This window comes from Canis lupus, chromosome 29 (genome assembly GCF_011100685.1).
Source record: "Canis lupus familiaris isolate Mischka breed German Shepherd chromosome 29, alternate assembly UU_Cfam_GSD_1.0, whole genome shotgun sequence".
Taxonomy (NCBI): Eukaryota; Metazoa; Chordata; class Mammalia; order Carnivora; family Canidae; genus Canis; species Canis lupus.
Window position 1 is genome coordinate 9,504,812 of NC_049250.1, and position 24,622 is coordinate 9,529,433.

General features: G+C 40.0%; 1 long non-coding RNA gene across 2 annotated transcripts in view; it reads left to right on the forward strand.

Moving 5' to 3' along the window:
• The first annotated feature begins 589 nt into the window (after nucleotides 1-589).
• LOC111093245 overlaps nucleotides 590-24,622 on the forward strand; it is a 35,583-nt gene continuing 11,550 nt past the window's right edge. The window contains exons 1-3 of one of the 2 annotated variants that reach the window (XR_005380982.1): nucleotides 590-673; nucleotides 826-938; nucleotides 8,938-9,021. This is a non-coding gene — a long non-coding RNA (uncharacterized LOC111093245). Of the gene's footprint in view, nucleotides 674-804; nucleotides 939-8,937; nucleotides 9,022-24,622 lie in introns of those variants that run through there. The other variant, XR_005380981.1, reaches the window with a different exon arrangement.

Consider the following 24,622-nt stretch of genomic DNA (forward strand, 5'->3'; position numbering starts at 1 on the left):
AGCTCCAGAATATTTTAAGAAATGACACCTCTGTGAGAATGTGTGTATCCTCTCCCGCTGTAACTGCTCTGCAGGAGAAGCCTCATTTAGATGTTTGAGTTCCAGCCAGTTTATTGAAAAGCATATGTCCTTATCGTAATACCGTACAACTCCAATCATTTTGGAAATACGCAGTCACCTTAGTTTGGAAATGTGTAATGTGCCTCTCACAGCCACGTCGATTTATTGTCGAAGAGAGCGTTAGTGATACACAGCCAATAAATATGTGCTTCATCTCACCGCTGGCCCCCACAAAGCCTAGTGACTCTGCTGAACCTCATGGGTCCCAGGCACTGAAGAGATTAGAAGGAATATACATATACTAATATAATAGATGTGTGTGTGTGCTGCATTATGTATGTTAGTGGCATCCTATATTAGGCCATACTGTATTGTATTAATTGTTGGTGTGTTGTACCATATCAACAACAATCACCAAAATATATTCTGTCTCTAAATGAGAAAGAAATAAAATAATAATGAGAACCAACCACTAGTACATGCATCTTCTTAGTTAGGGACAGGCGCTAAACAAAAATGTAATCACACTTTCTTCTAGCAGCATCCTTGAGAGAGAAGACTCTGATTCTTTGGCTACTGTATGGCCAAGGAAACCAAGGCTGAGGCCAACCAGGTAAGATTTTGATTGTACATCCTCAGTCCAAGCACTATCTCAGGGCTTCAGTTTCTGGAGTAAAATCTGGAGGATTTGAGGTCTAACCCAGTACTTTCAGGAAGCTCTTTCTTTTTTCTCTCTCCAAGACACAAGCACATATCTCTGACTAGGTCTGTCTGGGACGAGAGGCTGGAGGTCAAACAATATCTCCCTCCAAACAAGCTGACCAATGGGTGTTCCCTCACGATGAGGGGAATTCAGACACACTGGCCTTCACTTCCATGTGAGTAGCAGTGGAGGGGGTTGGCTGGGAGGGGCATTGGAGGGAGAACTTCTGTGGGTGAGAAGGGGCATCCCTAAGAGCTGTCTTGTCCCAGCCTCTGCATGTGAGGGGCCCTTGCCTGGCATGTGCTTTTCTTCTTTTAACACCCTCACCATCAAATGCCACCTCCTTCTCTGTTTCCTTTTAAAAACCACTTATGGAGAATAAACAGCCTTCCCTGACACCCTGGTCACATGATCCCGTGGCACTTTTTGCACATTTTGCCTACTTTTAGTTGTTTGCTCTTCTGTTGATTGTCGTATATTTGGCATTGGACAGTAAGCACCATGGAGAGAGAGACAGTGCTGTTTTGTTGCTTGATATACCCCCAGTGCTTAACCACAGTTCCTGGGACATGACTACGTATTGAAAGCACTTTTAAAAAGCTATGTAAATCCCTTGATGCAGCCTTTGTGTTATTCATTGTTAATATTATCAGCATTCAGTTTAGGCAACTAATGAATGTGGAAGAAATTATGGGCTTCAGATTTCACCATGTTACCACCAACAGAGCAATAATTGATTCAGGCAAGAATCATCAATGCATGCCAAAATTTCTAGATACATGTTTGATGAGGAACAAGGATATTTACATAACCTCAGAGAATCTCCCCAGAAATGATTAATTAGAAAGTAAAAACAGTCTACTTACAATAGAGAAACCCAGTGGATACCACCTTAACCAATGGATCCCAGTCAACATCACCAACACTGGGGCCAACCAAAGTCATGTAATTCCTGGAATGATGCACCAAAAAGAGCATCACCTCTGTGGAGTCCCTATGAAGTAGGATTGGAATGCAGAAGAGCAGAAAGTCTTTTCCTTGGTTCTTACGAGCAACCCTGGTGATTATAGTAATAACCCATCCTATAATATAAACAAAGAAGCCCCTGCAGTGGAATTAGATGACTTGGCCAACAATTGCCTAGAAGGTATCAGAGTCCTGCTTTTAATCAGGACTTCCAGCTCCAGCCTGTCTTCCCTCCATGTCCTGCTGCCTTTCCCAGGGCCTCAAATCCACAAGAAACATAAGTGGTTCCATCAATGGGAGGGAGCTTTGTGGGAGGACATGGAAAGGGAATCTGTCAGCTGTGAGTCCAGTCCCGCCACAGCCACCATTCATGGGAACATGAGGGAGGGATACTCGGCATCCCTGCTTCCTTTTCTGTGAAAGATGGTTCCTGTATCATCTATGATTCCAAGAAGTGGATCTTTCCGTCTAGACTTTTGATACATAGACTTGGCAACCATTCATTTGCAGTATGATTTGGAAACTTGCTATGCCTTTTAAGAGAAGTAATTTCCTTCAGAGTCAGATGTTTTGACACAATGACTACAATATCTTAGATTTGAGACTGGAATAAAGAAAGGAGAAATCATACACAGTTAGGAAAATCCTTCCAGGTGTAATAGAAAATGAAGCAAAATTTCCAGCAGCCCCAACAACAGGTCAAAACCATCCATCCATCCGTCCATCCATCCATTCACTTGTTCATTCATTCATTCATTCATTCATTCATCAATCATTTGTTTGAACCATAATTCCCAAAGCCACATCTCTATCAAACAAATCCTCATTATATAAAACTTCTCTGGAGGTTAGAAACCTAAGTCTTCATTGGCTTAACTCAAGCACAGAAACACACTGCCCCCACTATGAAAAGGAAGGTGTTTTCACTTACATGTCTTCTTCCAGGGATATTTAATGAGAACTAGTATGTGCAAGGCATGATGCTTTGGGATACCAATGAAGGTTTCATGTAGAATGTTAATTAGGGGGATAAAAAATGAATAGACTGTGCATGTGGAGATGGGAAGAAAGAGCCCTACAAGGAAACATGAGGGGTGAGAAGCACGGGTCCTGTACTGAGAGCTCTTGGCGCCATTTAGTTCAGCGGCCTGCAGGGTGTGTTGTGTGTATAGGGAGAGGACAATAGGTGGAAAGGGTAGATTTATGGTTAATGAATCTGAAATCTGTCTTGTAGCCGTTTAGGATTTTGTCAGGATGATTTTTTTTTTTTTTTTTTTTTTAGCAGAAGTTCAATGCTGAGGTGTTTGTTTGTTTGTTGTTTAAATGATGTTGGCTGAAGGAACCTTGGAATATTTGGAATGTCCTGGGAGTAGCTAACAGGCAGCAGCTAGGTAAGAGGTGGAGCCCAGACCAGGGCCCCAGAAATGATGCCTCTGATTTCAATGGATACTTGAAGTACAGTGAGTTGAGAGACTCTCATGGTCTCTTTTGCTGTCCGGATTTTTTAATTCTCTCTGTAGATATCATGCAGTGAAAAATAAATACACCTTCTCATCCACTAGATGAGGTTGGTTTCCCTCACCCCTGGGGAACCTTGTCACTTTCCTGGACACACCCTTGGTTATCTCCAAAACCTTCCCTACACCTCCCACCCACTTACACTCCTCCTGTCTTGCACAGTGATGAAGGCTCTAGAAATGGGGGTAGAAGATGGGAGGAGGAATAGCAGGAGAGTACCCCCTGAATTATCAGATCTGGATGGGTCAAGGATCACACCCCACCAATAGGCTGAAAAGGCAGAGGGGGTGGTGGTGAGAGAGGGAGAGATTGGGGTATTGGAGGGTAAAGGCACATCCAATCTGATGGGGAAGGCTCCCTTGCCCCTGGAAGTAGGAAGCACAAAAGGGGGGTGACCCTGCTGCACAACCCTCCGCTAGCTCCCGGAGGTTGGGGGGATCCAAAATGCTGTGCCACCTTCCCCCCCACAGATAAGAGCTGCTCCAGTGCAGATCAGTGGGGCCACAAGAGCAGCAAATGAGATGCAGAAGAGAGGGATTTAGGTTACAGGTTTCAGACACCTGTTCAGGGCCTGAGGCTCTTCATTCTTCGGGAGCCTTGGATCTCACCCCCTGCCTAAATTATGCAGAAAGAGTCAATGCTAAAGTCACAGCTGGAAAGATCCACCCAGGTTATGCAATAGGCTACTTGAAAATCCAGAAGTAGACAGGAGGGAAAGAAACGGCCCATAAATACTTGATGCTCTGGCACTTGCTCTTGTCTGGGTTCTCAGCAAATGTTATTGACAGTTCTGGGCGCCTCTGAGAAAATATTTGCACAATTCTGGCAGAGGCCAAGCTCTTTTCCTGGTGGTGATAGTCCCTTGCTGGAAAGGTGTCAGAGCCTGCAGCACTCTCAGAAACCCCTGAACTGAATTCTTCGGAGTCATTTGCCCTCCACTCATGCACCCGCCTCTGCAGCAGCTTCTGCTGTGTCTTCATAGGAAAACCAGGCTGTGGAGAAGAAGCAGGGATGCATTACCTGAGAGAGACCGCTGACAAAATAAACGATGGTTTTGCCCCTTGGCTCTAAGTATCTGGAAGGATCGCAGAAAGGGCGCACCTGCTTATCCACATACTTTACTCCAAAAGGATTTTCCATAAGACTGTATAATGAGCAAGCTCACAAACTGTACAGCATCACCGTTCCACAGGGGGGGCCGGGGAACCGGTGCCGGTCTACAGAATGATTGCTGCTGCTTCACAGAGAGATCAGTACAGAAATAATGAGTAAACGTTTAGAAACTTCTTTGGCAATTTGACATGGCCATGACACTCAAGCATATAACCAAGGGATCCGTCTCGCTGAGCAGAGTAGAGACAAAACACACTGGTCTGTGACAGATTGGAAGTGAAAACAACAAACAAAAGCCAAAGTGATCCTCCACTGAGGCTAGTTTTAACAGCAACACTATGGCCAGTACACTGGGGAGAGGACTGGATTTTGGTTTACCATGAACATGCATTGAGTGCCAACCATGTGCCAGCAGTGGGGAAGGAGGCATCAAGATTGTCCTTGGGGGTGCACAGGCAATTGGCAAAGCAGATGGGCCCACGGACCCATGTAACCTGATGGGACAGACACTAGACTGAGAGCTTACAGTAATTTCCTCCCGGGCACCGCCAAAGCAAGGATGCTTTTCCTGGTTATTTGGGATGCTGGGTATTGATGACGCTAGTGTCCATTTACTGAGCATTTACACTATGCTGGCGACTACATTGAAAACTGTACATGCATCATCTGTTTAATCCCCACCAGAGGACTCTGCGGTGGCTACCTTACTGTCACTTTCAGTTTGTAGATGTGCAAATTGGGGCCCAGAGAGGATACAAAATCTTGCACAAGATCATAGACTTCATAAATGGAAAAACTAAAATTCTACAGATCGCCTGACTTCAGGATCCAAATTCTTTTGGTTTTTAAAAGATTTTATTCATTTATATGAGAGAGAGAGAGTGCACAAGCCAAGGGAAGGGGTAGAGGGAGAGGGAGAAGCAGACTCTTCCCTGAGTGAGAAGCCAGATGCAGGGCTCAATCTCAGGACCCTGAGATCATCCTGAGCCAAAGTCAGATGCTTCTCTGACTGAGCTTCCCAGGAGCCCCCAGGATCCAAATTCTTAACCCCTACCTATGTTGCCTTTAATGATCACATTGTACTTGCCTGCTTAGTGACAGACTCTGCGCTTCTAGAAGGCATTGCTTCTTTAGCAGCTTTCAAATGCTTGGTACATAGTAGGTGCTTGGGATAGCAGACATTCATTCCCTCCCTCCCCAACCAGACTCCAAGAAAGATGCATACGCCCCACATCATCGGTGGTGAATGTGGCCAGGTGACTTTTTTTGCTAACAGAATAGCAACTTTGACCTTCAAAAGTGCCAGCTTTGACCACAAGAGCATCACATTTCCACTTGCCCCTCTTGTGCTTCTGCCTATGCCATTAGAAGATCCTTGGGGATCCGGTGGTCTAGATAGAAAATAAAGAATGAATGGAGCAGACCTGGGCCTATTTCACAGAACCAAACTCGGCAAAGCCAGCTTCCATCAGGCAACACCCATCTAAGATGACAAAGAAATGCCTGATGTTGTATGTCAAGTAATAAATGCTTGATGTTGTATGTATGAGGGTTTGTAATCATGATTGTTCATTTTGTAGCAGAACCTGACTACCAAAAGGTGCAAGAACATCTGTAGAATAATATATCTATTGAATAATATATCTGGCTCCATGGGGGGCATAGAAAAAGGTATTGACTCACTGGAAGAGGGGAAAGAAAGGAGTCCTCCTAGAGGAGCTCCTCCTTAAGTAGTTATTTATGCACACTCTTCTGTATGCAGATCCCTAGTGCTGTGAGGAGCACCCAGCACTGGGTGGAGAATTAACATAAATTAGATGAATGAATACCAAAAATAAAATTAGATTAATATAAAATGATATCTGTGATCTAAAAAACAGATGTTTTTATCTAAGAGATTAAAGTTATGAATACTAAAATTTACAACTTAGAGGCAGAGAGTCCCTCAAATTGATAATAATTCAGTGTCTCCAGTCTACAGATTGGTCCTTCAGGCCTGTGCATCCCTCAATAGCACATAGAGCCAAGGCCAAAAATGCAGCCCTTTCTTTCTCTCTCAAAATGTGGGTGTTCACTCAGTACCTGCATCTGTCCTTTGCTGCCTGGGCTCAGAGCAGAGGTGATGGAATGCCATGAGATCGACAGTTGGCCAATCTGAAAGAAAGCCAGACGTATCAACAAACGTCTGAGAGAGGCTGCACTCAAAAGATTCTGGCCAGATTTGTGCAGATGCAAGAAGTGTTTTTTTTTTTTTTTTTTTTTTTAAGATTTTATTTATTTATTCATGAGAGACACAGACAGAGAGGCAGAGACACAGGCAGAGGGAGAACTAGGCTCCCTGTGGGGAACCCGATGCAGGACTCCATCCCAGGACCCTGGGATCACAACCTGAGCCCAAGGCAGATGCTCAACCACCTAGGCACCCAGGCACCCCTAGGTGCAAGAGTAAACCTCTTGTTTAAACAAACATCCAAACTTTTGTCTGCTTATCAAGACTACATCTCTGAACCTGTCACGCACAGAAAGACTGAAAGCAAGAGAATAAAAAAGACTGAGTGAGCTCATGAATAAAAATTACATTTAACTATGAATGCCCCCTTGCCCCTAGTGGCTTCCCACTAGAAGGAGGATACAGAGTGTTTTGAACAGATCAGCCAAAACCATCAGCATATGTAGGTTACATCTAAGACAAAGTCAACAGCATGTGGTATGTGCTTAACAGACACAACCCAAACAACAAAATGCAGTAGATTTGTGTGTTGTAGCACATCTAGAGGTAGAAATGTTTTTTTCCTGAAGAACATATTTCTATTTGATCTCCATGAATATTTGATGTATATATATATTCCTGGGCTTCCAATTTGTCTGCTGCTTGAGCAGATGGCTAATAGTATAAAATTTGGAGCTTATTAAAATATCTGAATCCCAGGCCCTTTGGTTTATTTTGAATACCAAATTGAGTATTTGAATGTTTTAAATTAAAGCGCATAATTCTTACCACCTTGATTAGAGTTTTAGCTTCTGTACTCAGATTAACTAATGAAATCACAAATCATGGAGAGTTAAAAAAAAATAATAAGGCATGATAGAGCCTCTTTAAAAGTTAATTTGTTCCTCAAGATGGAGAAAACAAAACATTTCATGCCAACCCTTTCTACCCAGATTATTTATTTAACACACATTATAAAGGCATCTTATTTTCTTCTATGCCACTTATGTGCACTCTCACTATGTCACTCATCAGTCAAAACGTTCTTATCTTATTGTGCATTAAACCAAGTTTGTCTCCTAGTTCTGAAAATCCCTGGACATGCCCAAGTCTCATTGGCTTTACCTCCTTTCATCAGGGTTTTATTATTCTCTTCTCTCTTCTACCCTAACCAATCCACTCCTGGCTGTAGCTTCCCAAATCATTAGGCAAAGATATGGCAATTAATTAATATGCTATGATACTTGGTGACTCTTTGAGTGGGGCAGCAAGAAGGAAGAAGCCCAGTGTCTTGCTGTGCTGGGGAGCAGGAAAGCTGTGTCCTGCTGCCTTCTGTTCCCTCCCAGCAACAGTCTTGGGCACCTTCTCCCACTCCCCAAGGACTCAGTCCCTACAGAGCTGATCCCCCATGTACAGCTTCAGATGTCCCCTCTTGTGTGGTCAGGGCTATCTGCCCTTAATCCTCATGTGGAATCCCTGAAGCTAAAAGTCCCACCAAGGAATGCAAGCTGGTGCAGCCACTCTGGAAAACAGTATGGAGAGTCCTCAAAAAGTTGAGAATAGAGCTACCCTACGACCCAGCAATTGCACTACTAGGTATGTATCCTAAAGATGCAAATATAGTGATCCAAAGGGGCACCTGCACTCCAATGTTTATAGCAGAAATGTCCACAGTAGCCAAACTATGGAAAGAGCCCAGATGTTCATCAACAGATGAATGGATAAAGAAGATATATATACAATAGAATAGTACTCAGCCATCAAAAAAAAAAAAAAAAAAAGAAACCGAAATCTTGCCATTTGCAATGACATGGATGGAACTAGAGAGTATTATACTAAGTGAAATAAGTCAATAAGAGAAAGACAATTACATATGAGCTCACTCATATGTGAAATTTAAGAAACAAAGCAGGATTATAGGGGAAGGGAGGAAAAATAAAACGATGAAATCAGAGAGGGAGACAAACCATAAGAGACCCTAATTCATAGGAAGCAAACTGAGGGTCACTGGAGGGGAAGGGGTGGGGATGGGGTAACTGGGTGACCTGCATTAAGAAGGGCACATGATGTAATGAGCACTGGGTATTATATAAGGCTGATGAATCACTGACCTCTACCTCTGAAACCAAGAATACATTATATGTTAATTAATGGAATTTAAATACAAATAAAAGTAAATAAAATTCCCACCAAACAAACAAGCCCCCTTCCCTGGGTTGACCCATATCGTCCTCCAGCTACCCTGCCTCATTTCTCTCTATCTGCTCAAAGCTGAACTTTTCAGAAGATTTGCCCACAATCTCTGGTTCTGATTTCTCCCATCCCATTCACTTCTTAACTCACTGCCACCAACCTCCAATGCTTTCAGGTCACTGAAACTCCCCTTGTCGGGGTCCCCTGTGATCTCCATGTTTCCAGATGAAGCAGGCATTCCCAGCTCACCTGGCTCTTGGTAAGTTTGCAGCAGCAATGGGCACATTCACTTGTTTCCTCCTTGGGTCGCCTTCCCCTCCTGGCATTTCATGGCTCCGCCCTCTCCTGCTTTCCCTCTTGCTTTGCTTGCCACTCTTTCTGATTCCTTTGCTCTCTTTTGCCAAAACTTAAAAAATGGTAGTGTGCTTCAGAGCTTTCTTTGGAGCCCATTTTTCTACTCTGCTTTATTTTTTCTGTATTGTCATTCAGTCTCATCAATATCCTGATGACACAGATTGGTATCTTTAGCTCCAGCATCTCACCTGAGTTACAGACTTTAAGACCCTTTCTCTGCTTGTTATCCGACCCCTGTAACTTAAAGCCCAAAATGAGATACACAACAACGAAAGACTACCTAGTCATTGATTTTACTTCTTGACTTCTCTCCTCAAGTTCAAGTCATTACACTACCCCCACTTCGGATCACTAAGTCAGTCCTGTTGGCTTTATTGTCATAATGTGTCCCCAGTTTCTTTACTTCTTTTCACCCCCACCGCGATATCCCACCTTTGTCTAAGACATTACTGTATGTCACCAAGAACATAGCGTCAGACCAATGGTTCTCAACGTGTGGTCCCTGGACTGGCAGCATCAGTATCATCTCAGAAATGGCTAGAAATACAAATTCTGAAATACTGAATCAGAAATTTGGGGGGAGCAGCCCAGATACCTGTGTTTTAATAAGTCCTCCTTGGGATTCTAGTACAATCACATGTCATGGCACATCCTTCATCCTACTTCAATGCTCCTATCACATTGGCCTTCTCTGTTCCTTAAGTGAAACCCATGTCTACTTCAGTGCCTCACATTGACTGTTCATTATTCCTGGAATGCTGTTCCTAAATCTCCCCAATCTGCCTTTTTCCTATTGGTTAGATTTCAGCTGAAGTGTAAACTCTACAAAGAATCTCTCCTAACCTTCCTATCTACTCACCTGATCACCTTCTATTGAACAATTCTTTTATTTTGCCTATAACACTTATCACTACTTAAAACCATATTATCTATCATCTTACCTGGATATTGTTTGTCTTTCCCAATAGAATTTAAGCTTCCGGATAACAATGACCTTATCTCATTCATTACTCTATCACCAATGCCTAGAACTGTGCCGGACACATCCACATTTGTTGAATGAGTAAAGATCTGTGTTCTAGAGCTATCTCTTCCTTGAACTTGTTGTGTGACCTTGAGTTAGTAACATTTTGAGTCCAGAATATCTCGTCCTGTATAAGTGAAGATGTTGGAGTAGCTAATTTCTAAACTCCTGTAAATTTCTATATTTTGTTAAAATCTATAAATGTAAACCCTCTTTCTGCCTCATGTTTTTAGAATCATTAAAGGCATTTCAAATAATTATTCTATACATGGTAAAGGAGATCAGAAAAGATGTATTAAGAAGAAGAGAAGAAAATGACAAAAAAGGATATAACAGAAAGTGAGAGATGATGAGAAGAAAAAGAGAAAGAAGACAAAAAGAAAAGGAAGAAGAGAGAGAAGAACCTTCTATGGTCTCACAAACCAGAAATAATTACTATTTGAATTTTTGTATATTCCACTCAATATTTTTGCCATGGGAATTTCCTTTCCCCATCCTTAAAAATGGAATTATATTATACTCTTGTTTGTAAATTCCCAATCACTCTTAATATTTTATAATAATCTTTTTATATGTGTTAGTTAAGATTCTTATTTACAATCAACAAAACTTGACTCTGGCTGAAATTAACAGAAAAGGAACTTAGTGAAAGGATATTGAGTAGCTCATCTAGAGGGCTAGAGATTCAGGGCTCAAGCTTACCAGGGAAACAGCACTCAAAATGATACTACAAGATTGGAAAACTAGGAATACAGCTGTTGCCACCCATGAAATCCATCACCAGAATGATTTTTTTGCATCACCAACTTTCATTTCAATACAAGACTGGCAAAGGCTTATGTTATGTGCACACATCTTAGCAGCAAGAGAGCCAGGAAAATAAATATCTGGCCTTTTCAGCTTCTATAGGTGAAGCCAAGTTTGACTCCATAAAATAGGGAATTTGCCCCAGTGCAATTCCTCATAGATGCTACATGGCCTGAAAAGAAGACAAATTTCCACTTCAAATCACCTCTTGAAACAGACACAAGACATAAATCCCCCCCCCACACACACACACAGTGCAATTGTAATGCAACATATAACTTCTCACAACTGAAAATATGCTCACCACTTCCCCAAAAGTGATTAGTCCAACTTCTTTATTTTTTTAAAGATTTATTTATTTATTTACGATAGACAGAGAGAGAGAGACAGAGACAGAGGCAGAGACACAGGAGGAGGGAGAAGCAGGTTCCATGCAGGAAGCCTGATGTGGGACTCGATCCCGGGACTCCAGGATCACGCCCTGAGCCAAAGGCAGGCGCCAAACCGCTGAGCCACCCAGGGATCCCCAGTCCAACTTCTTTAATTACTACAGTCATCATGATCCAAAATGCCAAAATTATGTCCATCCTTTCCTTAGCTCTATCATAATTCTTTCTTTTTTATTCTGTAGCCTATGGACTACAGGGTACAGTCAACAACCACTAACACACACATACAGATAAAAGAGTAGTAATTAATAAATATATGCATCAAAATAGAAGGAATAAAATGCAATTACATGCCACAGTCCTTGTTTCTGCAGCTAGTCCCCAGGCTTTATTTGATAATTATGTCTTGCCTCTTCCTCTAACCAGTCCCTTTACCTTCAGCCAGCATTTTATGGAATGATGAAAATTTTTGTTTCTAAAGACTGTGTTCCCTTGGTAGTACTTTTTTTATAGGCTTATTTTAGTTTTTCATGTACCAGTTCATTCCCTAACTACTTCTGTAGTTTATTAGCAACTTGATTTTCCCTAGAGTTAATCACCCCACTAAACCATAACCTGACTTTCTTACCTGTTTTTCCAACTAATGAAATGCCTGAAATAGCCAGGTAACAATCTTAGCATGACCAGCTACATAATTTGCAGAACCACTTGTGAAATGAAATGTGGGTCCCTTGTTAAAAAGTAATAAGGATTTCAAGATGGCAACATCAGAGCACTAAACCAAGCATGGGGTGCTTCTAAGCATGGGACACTGTGGTACTACAGTGACCACATGGCCATGGGCTAGCCCTGAATTTCATATTTTAACTCAATGGAACAAGTATTGTGTCCTATAGTAGACTGTATTTCTTCTTTTTTTTTTTTAGTAGACTGTATTTCATTGCTGCATCAATACATATTTCATTCCACATGTTCATCTTCCAATGTGCTATTAGCACTCCTCCACTGAGAAGTGAGGCCTATGTCCCCTCCCCTTAAACTTGGAAAAATCCTTGTAATATTCTTGACCAACATAATGTTTCTCTCTCCTTTCCTCCCTCACTCCCTCTCCCTCCACCTTCTTCCTTTCTTCACTCTCTCTCTTTCCATGTACTCTGGGAACTTTGAGCCACCCTGAAGTTGCCATGCTGGGGAGATCATATGAAGAGATTATGTAGTGAGGCACTCAGTGAGCCCAGCTGTTCTGGCCCCCAGCTGTTCAAGTCTTCCTAGTCCAGGAACTAGACTAAATGAAGAAGCCTCGGACCCCAGTCCCAGCTACCATCTTAGTACAACCTCATGAGAAATCTCAAACCTGAATCATTCAGTCAAATATCAAATTTTTGATCCAAAGGAATCATGATAGATAATAAATGATGATTACCATTTTAAGCCATTAAATGCTGGAGTGAATTTTTTTTCTAAGGCAGTAGATAACTAATCCATATCCCTTGAGCAATAACCTCCAGCCGGCAAGTCCAAGTCTTAGGTACAGGAAGCAAAAAATTATGTAAGAGGGTCATTAAGTATAATAGTGAGAAGTACACTCATCCTTACATCCAATGGTTTCTGGATGATTGTGTTCTACTTATAGAGAGAACAGCACCATATACGGAGGTGGGTTCAGACCTAGTACTTAATTGTAAAGGGTAGCACCACAAGGGTGGTTTCCCAGTTAAACCTATAGTTGAAATCAGTAAGTAGAATGGCCATATAATTTATCACCTAAAGGCCATTTGGAGAGCAAAAGGGGGCACTTTAAATAATTATTCTAGAACTACAAGGCATAAATCAAGGCCATCCTAGGCACAGCAAGATGTGTGGTCACTCTATCAATAATACACTTCTGAGTCATGGGATATATAGACTGGAAGACATATATGTGACTGGAAGTCACATAAAAATTAATAATCATCTTACATCTACTGAAGTACAGTAAATTCCTTGGCCAAAAACAATGTTGTCAGGGATACCATGATAGAAAATAAAGTCTTATATTTTATATTTTTATTTGCATGAGAAAATAGTAAAATAAAGAAGGAAAGAAAGAAAGAAGAAGAAAGAAAGAAAGAAAGAAAGAAAGAAAGAAAGAAAGAAAGAGAAAGAAAGAAAGAAGAAAGAAAGAAAGAAAGAAGAGAGAGAGAGAGAAAGAAAAGAAAGAAAGAGAGAGAGAGAAAGAGAGAGAGAGAGAGAGAAAGAAAGTCTTCAGCAAATCAATGATAAATGGTTTGGACATGAAAGTAACTTCAAATATAGAATACCTGTGTATATTCCACTCGTGACAAATTGCTGCTCCTCCATGAAAAGCATACCTATCTGTTGCCAGGTGACTGCCTAGTCCACCCAAGATGTGTCACTCTATTGAGACTCACAGTGGTCACTGCTACTGTAGTTGAGCAGCCAGATGGCCATAGTAGATGTTCAGTAAATGGTAGCTGGTAATTACAAGTCTGTGTTTCAGTATTTGGTAGATGTGCTCTGATTTTCCTTTTTTTTTTTTTTCTAAAGATGCTTCACTTCTTGAACATGTATTATTTTAGTTGAATTTCAGAATTCTGTTGCAGTTTCCAAAAATCTCTCAAGGGATTCTGATTGGAATTCTGTTACATTTATAGATTAATTTGGGATTTAATGAAGGCTATAGAGGGAAAGTTGCATTCTGAGACCTGTAAAGTAGTAAAGGTATACTTAAAACGATTTCCCACTGCCTACTTAATACCTGGCACATAATACCTCATAACAGGTTCTATTGTGAGCCCTTTAAAACGACTGCTTTCAAATATTTCCTGGAAGAAAACAAAATCAAGTTTTCCCAAATGATTATTGAGATACGTACATGGTAATAATTCAAGTAGAATGTGTAATAACAATCTGCAGTTCCTTAGAAAACATCAGTTAGATATTTTGATGTTGGCTTCATCCAATGGTAATCAGACATATGGTCCTTAGTGTGACTTATATAAGTGATCATTTCAAAATGTATTTCTTATATTTTAAATGAGCAGCTCTTCTGGTGTGTCAGCTGTATTGGTAGGAGCTAGAATTCCATTTCCTTTTTTTAAAAGATTTTTATTTTTAAGTAATATCTATACCATTGTGGGGCTCAAACCTACAACCCTGAGATCAAGAGTCACATGCTGGAGTTGGTTCTTTGAAACAATTAATAAGATAGATAAGCCATTAGCCAGCCTTATTAAAAAGAAGAGAGAAAAGACTCAAATTAATAAAATCATGTATGAGAAAGGAGAGATCATCACCAACATCAAGGAAATACAAACGATTTTAAAAACATATTATGAGCAGCTATACACCAAAAAATTAGGCAATCTAGAAGAAATGGATGCATTTCTGGAAAACCACAAACTACCAAAACTGGAACAGGAAGAAATAGAAAACCTGAACAGGCCAATAACTAGGGAGGAAATTGAAGCAGTCATCAAAAACCTCCCAAGACACAAAAGTCCAGGGCCAGATGGCTTCCCAGGGGAATTCTATCAAACGTTTAAAGAAGAAACCATACCTATTCTACTAAAGCTGTTCAGAAAGATAGAAAGGCATGGAATACTTCCAAACTTGTTCTATGAGGCTAGCATCACCTTAATTCCAAAACCAGACAAAGACCCCACCCAAAAGGAGAATTATAGACCAATATCCCTGATGAACATGGATGCAAAAATTCTCAACAAGATACTAACCAACAGGATCCAACAGTACATTAAGAAGATTATTCACCATGACCAAGTGGGATTTATCCCTGGGATGCAAGGCTCATTCAACACTAGTAAAGCAATCAATGTGATTGATCATATCAGCAAGAGAAAAAACAAGAACCATATGATACTCTCAATAGATACAGAGAAAGCATTTGACAAAATACAGCATCCATTCCTGATCAAAACTCTTCAGAGTGTAGGGATAGAGGGAACATTCCTCAACATCTTAAAAGCCATCTACGAAAAGTCCACAGCAAATATCATTCTCAATGGGGAAGCACTGGGAGCCTTTCCCCTAAGATCAGGAACAAGACAGGGATGTCCACTCTCACCCATTGCTATGCTAAAAGTCCTAGCCTCAGCAATCAGGCAACAAAAAGAAATAAAAGGCATTCAAATTGGCAAAGAAGAAGTCAAACTCTCCCTCTTCGCCAATGACATGATACTGTACATAGAAAACCCAAAAGACTCCCCCTCAAGATTGCTAGAACTCATACAGCAATTCAGCAGTGTGACAGGATACAAAATCAATGCCCAGAAGTCAGTGGCATTTCTATACACTAACAATGAGACTGAAGAAAGAATTAAGGAGTCAATCCCATTTACAACTGCACCCAAAAGCATGAGATACCTAGGAATAAACCTAACCAAAGAGGTAAAGGCTCTACACCCTAAGAACTACAGAACACTTCTGAAGGAAACTGAGGAAGACACAAAGAGATGGAAAAATATTCCATGCTCATGGATTGGCAGAATTAATATTGTGGGGATCCCTGGGTGGCGCAGCGGTTTGGCGCCTGCCTTTGGCCCAGGGCACGATCCTGGAGACCCGGGATCGAATCCCACGTCGGGCTCCCGGTGCATGGAGCCTGCTTCTCCCTCTGCCTGTGTCTCTGCCTCTCTCTCTCTCTCTGTGACTATCATAATTAAATAAAAATTAAAAAAAAAAAAAGAATTAATATTGTGAAAATGTCTATGCTACCCAGGGCAATTTACACGTTTAATGCAATCCCTATCAAAATACCATGGACTTTCTTCAGAGAGTTGGAACAAATCATCTTAAGATTTGTGTGGAATCAGAAAAGACCCAAAATAGCCAGGGGAATATTAAAAAAGACAACCATAGCTGGGGGCATCACAATGCCAGATTTCAGGTTGTACTACAAAGCTGTGGTCATCAAGACAGTGTGGTACTGGCACAAAAACAGACACACAGATCAATGGAACAGAATAGAGAATCCAGAAGTGGATCCTCAACTTTATAGTCAACTAATATTCGACAAAGGAGGAAAGACTATCCACTGGAAAAAGCACAGTCTCTTCAATAAATGGTGCTGGGAAAATTGGACATTCACATGCAGAAGAATGAAACTAGACCACTCTCTTTCACCATACACAAAGATAAACTCAAAATGGATGAAAGATCTACATGTGAGACAAGATTCCATCAAAATCCTAGAGGAGAACACAGGCAACACCCTTTTTGAACTCGGCCACAGTAACTTCTTGCAAGATACATCCATGAAGGCAAGAGAAACAAAAGCAAAAATGAACTATTGGGACTTCATCAAGATAAGAAGCTTCTGGACAGCAAAAGAAACAGTCAACAAAACTAAAAGACAACCTACAGAATGGGAGAAGATATTTGCAAATGACCTATCAGATAAAGGGCTAGTATCCAGGATCTATAAAGAACTTATTAAACTCAATAGCAAAGAAACAAACAATCCAATCATGAAATGGGCCAAAGACATGAACAGAAATCTCACAGAGGAAGACATAGACATGGCCAACACGCACATGAGAAAATGCTCCGCATCACTTGCCATCAGGGAAATACAAATCAAAACCACAATGAGAGGGGATCCCTGGGTGGCGCAGCGGTTTGGCGCCTGCCTTTGGCCCATGGCGCGATCCTGGAGACCCGGGATCGAATCCCACATCGGGCTCCCTGCATGGAGCCTGCTTCTCCCTCTGCCTGTGTCTCTGCCTCTCTCTCTCTCTCTCTCTCTCTGTGTGACTATCATAAATAATAAATAAAAATTTAAAAAAAAAACACAATGAGATACCACCTCACACCAGTGAGAATGGGGAAAATTAACAAGGCAGGAAACCACAAATGTTGGAGAGGATGAGGAGAAAGGGTAACCCTCTTGCACTGTTGGTGGGAATGTGAACTGGTGCAGCCACTCTGGAAAACTGTGTGGAGGTTCCTCAAAGAGTTAAAAATAGACCTGCCCTATGACCCAGCAATTGCACTGTGGGGGATTTACCCCAAAGATACAGATGCAATGAAATGCAGGGACACCTGCACCCCGATGTTTCTAGCAGCAATGTCCACAATAGCCAAACTGTGGAAGGAGCCTCGGTGTCCATTGACAGATGAATGAAGAAGATGTGGTCTATGTATACAATGGAATATTCCTCAGCCATTAGAAACTGCAAACACCCACCATTTGCTTCGACATGGATGGAACTGGAAGGCATTATGCTGAGTGAAATAAGTCAATCGGAGAAGGACAAACATTATATGGTCCCATTCATTTGGGGAATATAAAAAATAGTGGAAGGGAATAAAGGGAAAGGAGAAAAAATGAGTGGGAAATATCAGAAAGGGAGACAGAACATGAGAGACTCCTAACTCTGGGAAACGAATAAGGGGTTGTGGAAAGGGAGGTGGACAGGGTTGGGAGGGGTGAAAGTGACAGGGTGACGAGCACTGAGGGGGGCACTTGATGGGATGAGCACTGGGTGTTATGCTATATGTTGGCAAATTGAACTCCAATTAAAAAAAAAAAGAGTCACATGCTCTACCAACTGAACCAGCCAGGCATCCTCTGTTTCTTTCTTTTTTTTTTTTTTAAGATTTTATTTATTTATTCATGAGAGACACAGAGAGAGAGAGAAGCAGAGACACAGGGCAGAGTGAGAAGCTGGCTCCCCACAAGGAGCCAGATGGGGGACTCTATCCCAGACCCTGGGATAACACCCTGAGCCAAGGACAGGCGCTCAACCTCTGAGCCACCCAAGTGTCCTGTCACCCTCTGTTTCTAACTAAATAATTATTATGCATTAGTTTCTTGCTTGGCAAAAGAAATAAGATCTAAAGAAAAGATTATTACCATTTAGTTTTTGAGAGTGGCAGAAAACTACATATGGTAGTAGATGAGAAACATTAAAAAGCTTTTATTTTTTTTTTAAGATTTTATTTATTTATTCATGACAGACACAGAGAGAGAGAGAGAGAGGCAGAGACACAGGCAGAGGGGGAAGCAGGCTCCATTCAGGGAGCCCGACATGGGACTCGATCCCGGGTCCCCAGGATCACACCCAAGGCTGAAGGTGGCGCTAAACCACTGGGCCACCAGGGCTGTCCATTAAAAAGTTTTTAATTTAAATTCAATTAATTAACATATAATGTATTATTAGTTTCAGAGGTAGAGGTCAGTGATTCATCAGTCTTCTATAAGACACAGTGCTCATTACATCATGTGCTCTCCTTAATGCCCATCACCCACTACCCCATTGCCCAACACCCCTGTTTTCCAGTTACCCTCAGTTTGTTTCCTAGAGTTAAGAGTCTTTTATGATTTATTTCCCTCTCTGATTTCATCTTGTTTTATTTTTTTTCTTCCCCAACTATCCTCTGTTTTGTTTCTTAAATTCCATATATGAGTGAGCTCATATGATAATTGTCTTTGTCTGATTGACTTATTCCCGCTTAGCATAATAACCTCTAGTTCAAGAAACATTTTTAAAAAGTTCTTAAAAACCATTAATTGATTAAATATATTTACAGTGATATGAAGATTCTGCTTTGCTTTTCTATTCTCTTGAGACAACTTTACAAATTATTTGGTGAGGTTACAAATCTTGTTAATTGTATTAGCATCTAACATAATTAACCTTAAAGTGCATTTTTAAAAAATTTAAAGTGCATTTTTGTGGCATTCCAATGTTAGGAATTACTGATGCTAAACTAATCTAAGAAGTGGGTAAAGATATATGAGATTTGCCATAAAATATTTGGCTTTATGGGAAGAAAAATTTACTATATAGAACTTTATCCTTGTGATTTCTAAAACTTCTAGTTAGAAATGATTTTCTTGCACTTCAACTGGAAGGAGATAATAACCTCAGAATAAAAGTCATACAAAAGAGGTTTAAGATTAGTTATGGAGACATCCAGGTAGAAAAGGGGAAAAAAACCTGTAAGATTCCTTACTACTCACTTAACCCAAGACTCATATTAGAGCACACTATTCCCTTTCCATTAAATTTTTATTGAAGTACATCATATATAGAGCCCACAATTCTTAATTGATGAATTTAATATGTGTATATACCATGAATGAGTCCCTCCTCCAGATCAAATGACAAGATATCCCTGAAGGCTCCCTCCAGGGTCTTCCAGCCAATACTCCCCCAGCCAAAGGTAACTGCTATTCTACTTCTATCACTATAGATTACTTTGCCTGCTCTTGAACTTCGTGTCAACAGAACCACTTATAAATGTAGTATGTACATTTTGTTTCCAACTTCCTTCACTCAACACTCAACTTTGTGAGATTCATCCGTATTGTTGCATGTGGCATCCATTCCATGTTCATTTCTGCATGAATAAAAATTGAACAATAAAAACTTTGAGTTTTTGTTGAGTAAAAATTGAAACTAAAAACTTTGAGTTTAGAGAAGAGCAAAGAAATAACTAAAATTTGGTTAGTTAACCATTAGTCTGCAACTACATTTAATCTCCAAATGAGAACCACCAAGATTACCTTCTTACTCTTTATACCTCTCACATCCCAGAATGATCAGCCATGGACCCCAGGGGATCTCAAAATTGAAAGCACCCATAGGCTGGGTGGATAAGAATAAGGAAGAAGACACCTGAAGGCATTCATCCTACGGGGTCAGGGCAATGAAATAATTTACAGAGTAGTTTTTTTTTTTTTTCAGAGTAGTTATTAAATGAGTATCTTGAGTATTTTCTTGAATCAAAGAGAATAATTCTCATTCTGGTGAAAATGTAACAGGTTGGAGTATTAAAGTGAATGGGCAATGACACCAAATTAAAAATGAGGAAGATTTAATCCCCAAGAGAACATGGAATAACATGGAAGGCAATTATACTATCTCCGTCTCTGGGAAGTTTGGGGAAAAAAAATAGGAAATCAGCATTTCCAATAAGTACATGAAAATATTCAACTTTACGTGACAATAAAGTAGAATTGATCTTGAGCTGCCCAAGTCCACTAAGATGCACATTTTTTTCAATAAATACCATTCAGTGCTATAAATGCATTTTCTCTTATGATTTTTCTTAACATTTTCTTTTCTCTAGCTTACTCCATTTTCAGAATGCAGTACTAGTACATATAGCAGACAAAATATGTGTTAATGGACTATGTTATCAGTAAGGCTTCTGGTCAGCAATGGTGGTCAGCAGTGATCTGCCAATATCAGTGCTGGCCAGAACATGAGGAATGAGCACTCCAAAATACAGCTTGTGGGGTATATGTCAGTATACCATTTCTGGAAAGCTGTTTGTCAGTATGAATTCACTACACTCTACCAGTAATTTCATATCTAGGAATTTCTTTTCAGGAAATAGAGATACAAAATATTTATCACAATACTATTCTTATAATATTTTCTGAAATTTAAAAACATCCAGTAATAAATTTTTAAGATTTTATTTATTTATTCATGAGAGACACAGAGAGAGGCAGAAACATAGGCAGAGGGAGAGTCAGGCTCCCTATGGGGAGCTCAATGTGGGGCTTGATCCCAGGACCCTGAGATCACGACTGGAGCCAAAGGCAGATGCTTAACCCACTGAGCTACCCAGATGCCCTTAAGACTTATTTTTAAAGGAATATTAAATGGCATGAGCAAATACTCCTGAATGATGCCAGGTGAAGAAGAAAAGCATATGACTATACCTAGCAGCTGTCATAAACTGTTCTCTGACCTACACAATGCTTTTGAAAAGTTAAGATTTATGGGGTGCCTGGGTGGCTCAGTCAGTTAAGCATCGGACTCTTGGTTTTGGCTCTCATGGGTTGTGAGATTGAGCCCCAGATCAGGCTCCACACTCAGTGTGGAATCTGTTTGAGATTTTCACTCTTTCCTTCTGCTCCCCCACCCCCAATCAAATGCTCTTTCTCTCTCTCAAGTAAATGAATATATCTCAAAAAAAAATTTTTTTTTTTAACTTAACGTTTCCAGGGACCTTGATGGTTTAACTTTCTGCAGAATGTCATGTAAGTCTCCTATATTGATGACATTGTGCTAAAGGAACACGGTACCCAGGAAGGGACACATTCTCTGGGTTGTCCTAGTAAGTGAGAGAGTGCAAAAAAATAGGAGATTAATCTTACAGATATAGAGTGACCTGCTGCATTGTAAAGCTTTAAGGGGCCAAATGGTCTGGGCAAGCCAGGTCAACCCATCTATGATAAAAGACAAGATATTGCATCTTGTACTTGTATTGCTTGGATTTGTAGGCAACAAATACCATGCTTGGGACCACCACTAACTCTAACCATTTGTTAAAGGACTCAGAAGACTACCTGTTTTGAGGGGAGCCCAAGGCAACAGAAACCTCTGCTGCAGGTCTATGCCCTGCCATTCATGCTTTCTGGCCTAGCAGACCCAACAGTGCTAGAGCACCCTTTCTGTGGCAGTCCCTAACTAAAGAATGGGAGCTCAGATCCCTAGAGATCTGGAGTGAGTTCTCGCTTCTGCAGCAGGAAACTGAACTGCATCTCCCATGTGCTACTGGGCCCTACTAGAGATTGAGCAGTTGACAATGGGATATTAATTGACAGTATAATCAGCCTGGTACCATGGGCTGGGATCTGTCACAAGGTAGAGTAGGACTGAGAGCAATTTGCTGTGCTATGGAAATGGTACACAGCAGGGGATCATATCAGAGCCCATAGATACAGCATAAGTAAGATACATCAGTCTGCCACTTCCTTTAGCTCATACCTGTGGCCTCAAAGGATGTTGATAAAGAGGAAAAACCTGGAGTTCCTCCTGAATTAACTCAATATGTATTTGTGTGAGCTGAAAATGGATTCATGCTTCATTAGAGTCAGTTTTGACAAATGGCAACATTCATACAACCCACATTTCTATCAGGACAAGTCATTTACTTTTAAGGACTGATTTGTATACAGACTTTCTCAAAGGCAGAAACATAAACTATTCTCTCAAAACTATGTTTTACAGGAAAATGACATCATTCTGTAATTACAGTACCAATCTTAAATTAACTGTGACTTTACCTATTATAGTCAGGTTATTTAGCTAGAATTAATGATTAAAACTCACCATTAAGCTAGTAAACAATTGCTAGACTTCTAAGGCCAGTTTTAAATGAACTGCCAAAATACTTTATATCATATATAGGTTTGTATGGGCAGTGAATAAATATATCATTTTTAAATTCTTGGTCATTTACTGTATTTCTCAGGATAATATTTTATATTCATAATATTAGACACAAATCCATTATTTATCTCTATCATCTATCTTCTATCTATCTATCATCTATCTATCTATTGATCAATCTATCTGTTATCTATATTTTGTATTCTGATACCTTTTCGTTCTGCTGGGGAATAACCTTTGGGTTACATTAGTGTTTGTCATAAATCAGAGATGTCCTGATTCAGGTACTCATAAAGTTTTAGTGACAGTTTGCTTGTATTCAGTAACAGAAGGAATAGAATAGACTTTCAAATGGATTCTTTGGTACTAGCGGCTGTTCTAAACATATCTAATTTGAATTTTTCATTTACACAGCTGGTTTTATTTGCTCTGAGGTATTATTGCAAAAAGGATAGAAGCAGCACATGTGTTATACTAAGCTCAAGGCTCATTTAAACATTTTATCTTCCAAATCCTGAACTACAATTGACCCCTTCAAAGTTTAGATTTATACTTACTCTTGGAATTATTAAAATCCCTATTTTTATAAAAGAAGTCACAGAAAAAATATTGGGAATAAAATCTGTCTCTCAAAGTCTACTAAGTAATTATAAATGGAACTAAAATTGTTGATTTAATTTTTCTTAGGTAACTCCAAAGGGTATGATTTAACTATACAAATAAAGTAATTCTATATTCGCTATTATTTCATTTGTGTAAAATATTATTTGTTTCTACTTCTTTATTATCAAAGCTCCTGATTCCAAAATGTCAGACACTAAAGGCCTCTTGAATTTTGTACTATCTTCAAATATTAGAAGACTTACCTACAAATATTAACTTTATGTTTTGGTGATGACTTTTTTTATGGAATCTATTATAAAGCTACTAGAGAAAGAAATGTAGTGGTGAAACCATAAAAAATACATATAATACATCATGTGGAGTATTTTATATTCATCTTAAGACTAAAAGCTACCATAGACTGGGATATTCTGAATAAAATAAATCATCTTAAATCATCTCTTTGGGAGTCATTTTTTTAAATCTAGTTTCACTTTAGGAGGATGAAATGCATTATTTGTGAAAACTCTGGTTTCCCCCCACCAAAGTTACAATTGATTACCTATGGAAACAGAAACATGCCTTTAGCAAACCTTAGCAGTGAACGCTGTGATTTGCATCACATTAAATTCTTCCTGCAATAATCAGTCCTTTTACTTAGTGATTTATCACATCTTTGAAAGATAGGCTGGGGACAGTTAAGGAGGAAGATGATTGGTGTCTCAGTAATGGCAGGACCAAGGGTATGAAGGCAGATGCTCATGGAACAATACTGAGAAGAGTGTGTGCCCTTGTCTATGACAAGACCCTTGGCTTAAGAGCCCAGATGATCAGACATGGTGGACAGAGAATGTGCCAAGGCATGAAGGCTCTTGGATGCAGAGAAAGAAGGGCTTTGCTTTTTTAGATAGGCCTGGTTTAGGAAGGGTACTATAACCTGTGCTTATTAGTTCTTTCATTTAACAAATAACGCTGAGTTTTTAAAATGTGCCAGGTGCATTCTAAATGATGGCAACACAAAGAGACCTTTGGATGGGTCCTTTTCCTCAAAAATTCCATACAGTCTCCAGCGAAAGTGTATAGGATTAATTGGAGAAACAAAATAATGAGGGCTGTTAGAAAACATTTTCAGCAGCCCAGGAGAGAAAACCTAAACTAAGTTGGTGACAGTTGGGTTGGGTTCAGGATAAAAAATTTAAAAATCTATGGAAAGTTGATAGAAGTTGATGAATCATTTTATATAGAAAAGAAGAAGACTTTTTTTTTTAAAGATATCAATAATTTGGTGATTAGAGATATCGATAACACATACAGCACCCTGCAAGCGTAGGTTTTCGCAGCAGAATTTGGGTTAAGATTGGGATAAACTAATTTTTGAGGTCTTTTGAGATGATCTAGTTGGGTCAGTAGTTAGAACAAGAAACCATAGTTGGGTTAGAGAAAGAGTGACCATATAATTTATCATCCAAACCAAGATTCCTTTGAAAGTGCACTGAACACTCTTAATATGTACACCAGGACAGTTAAGTG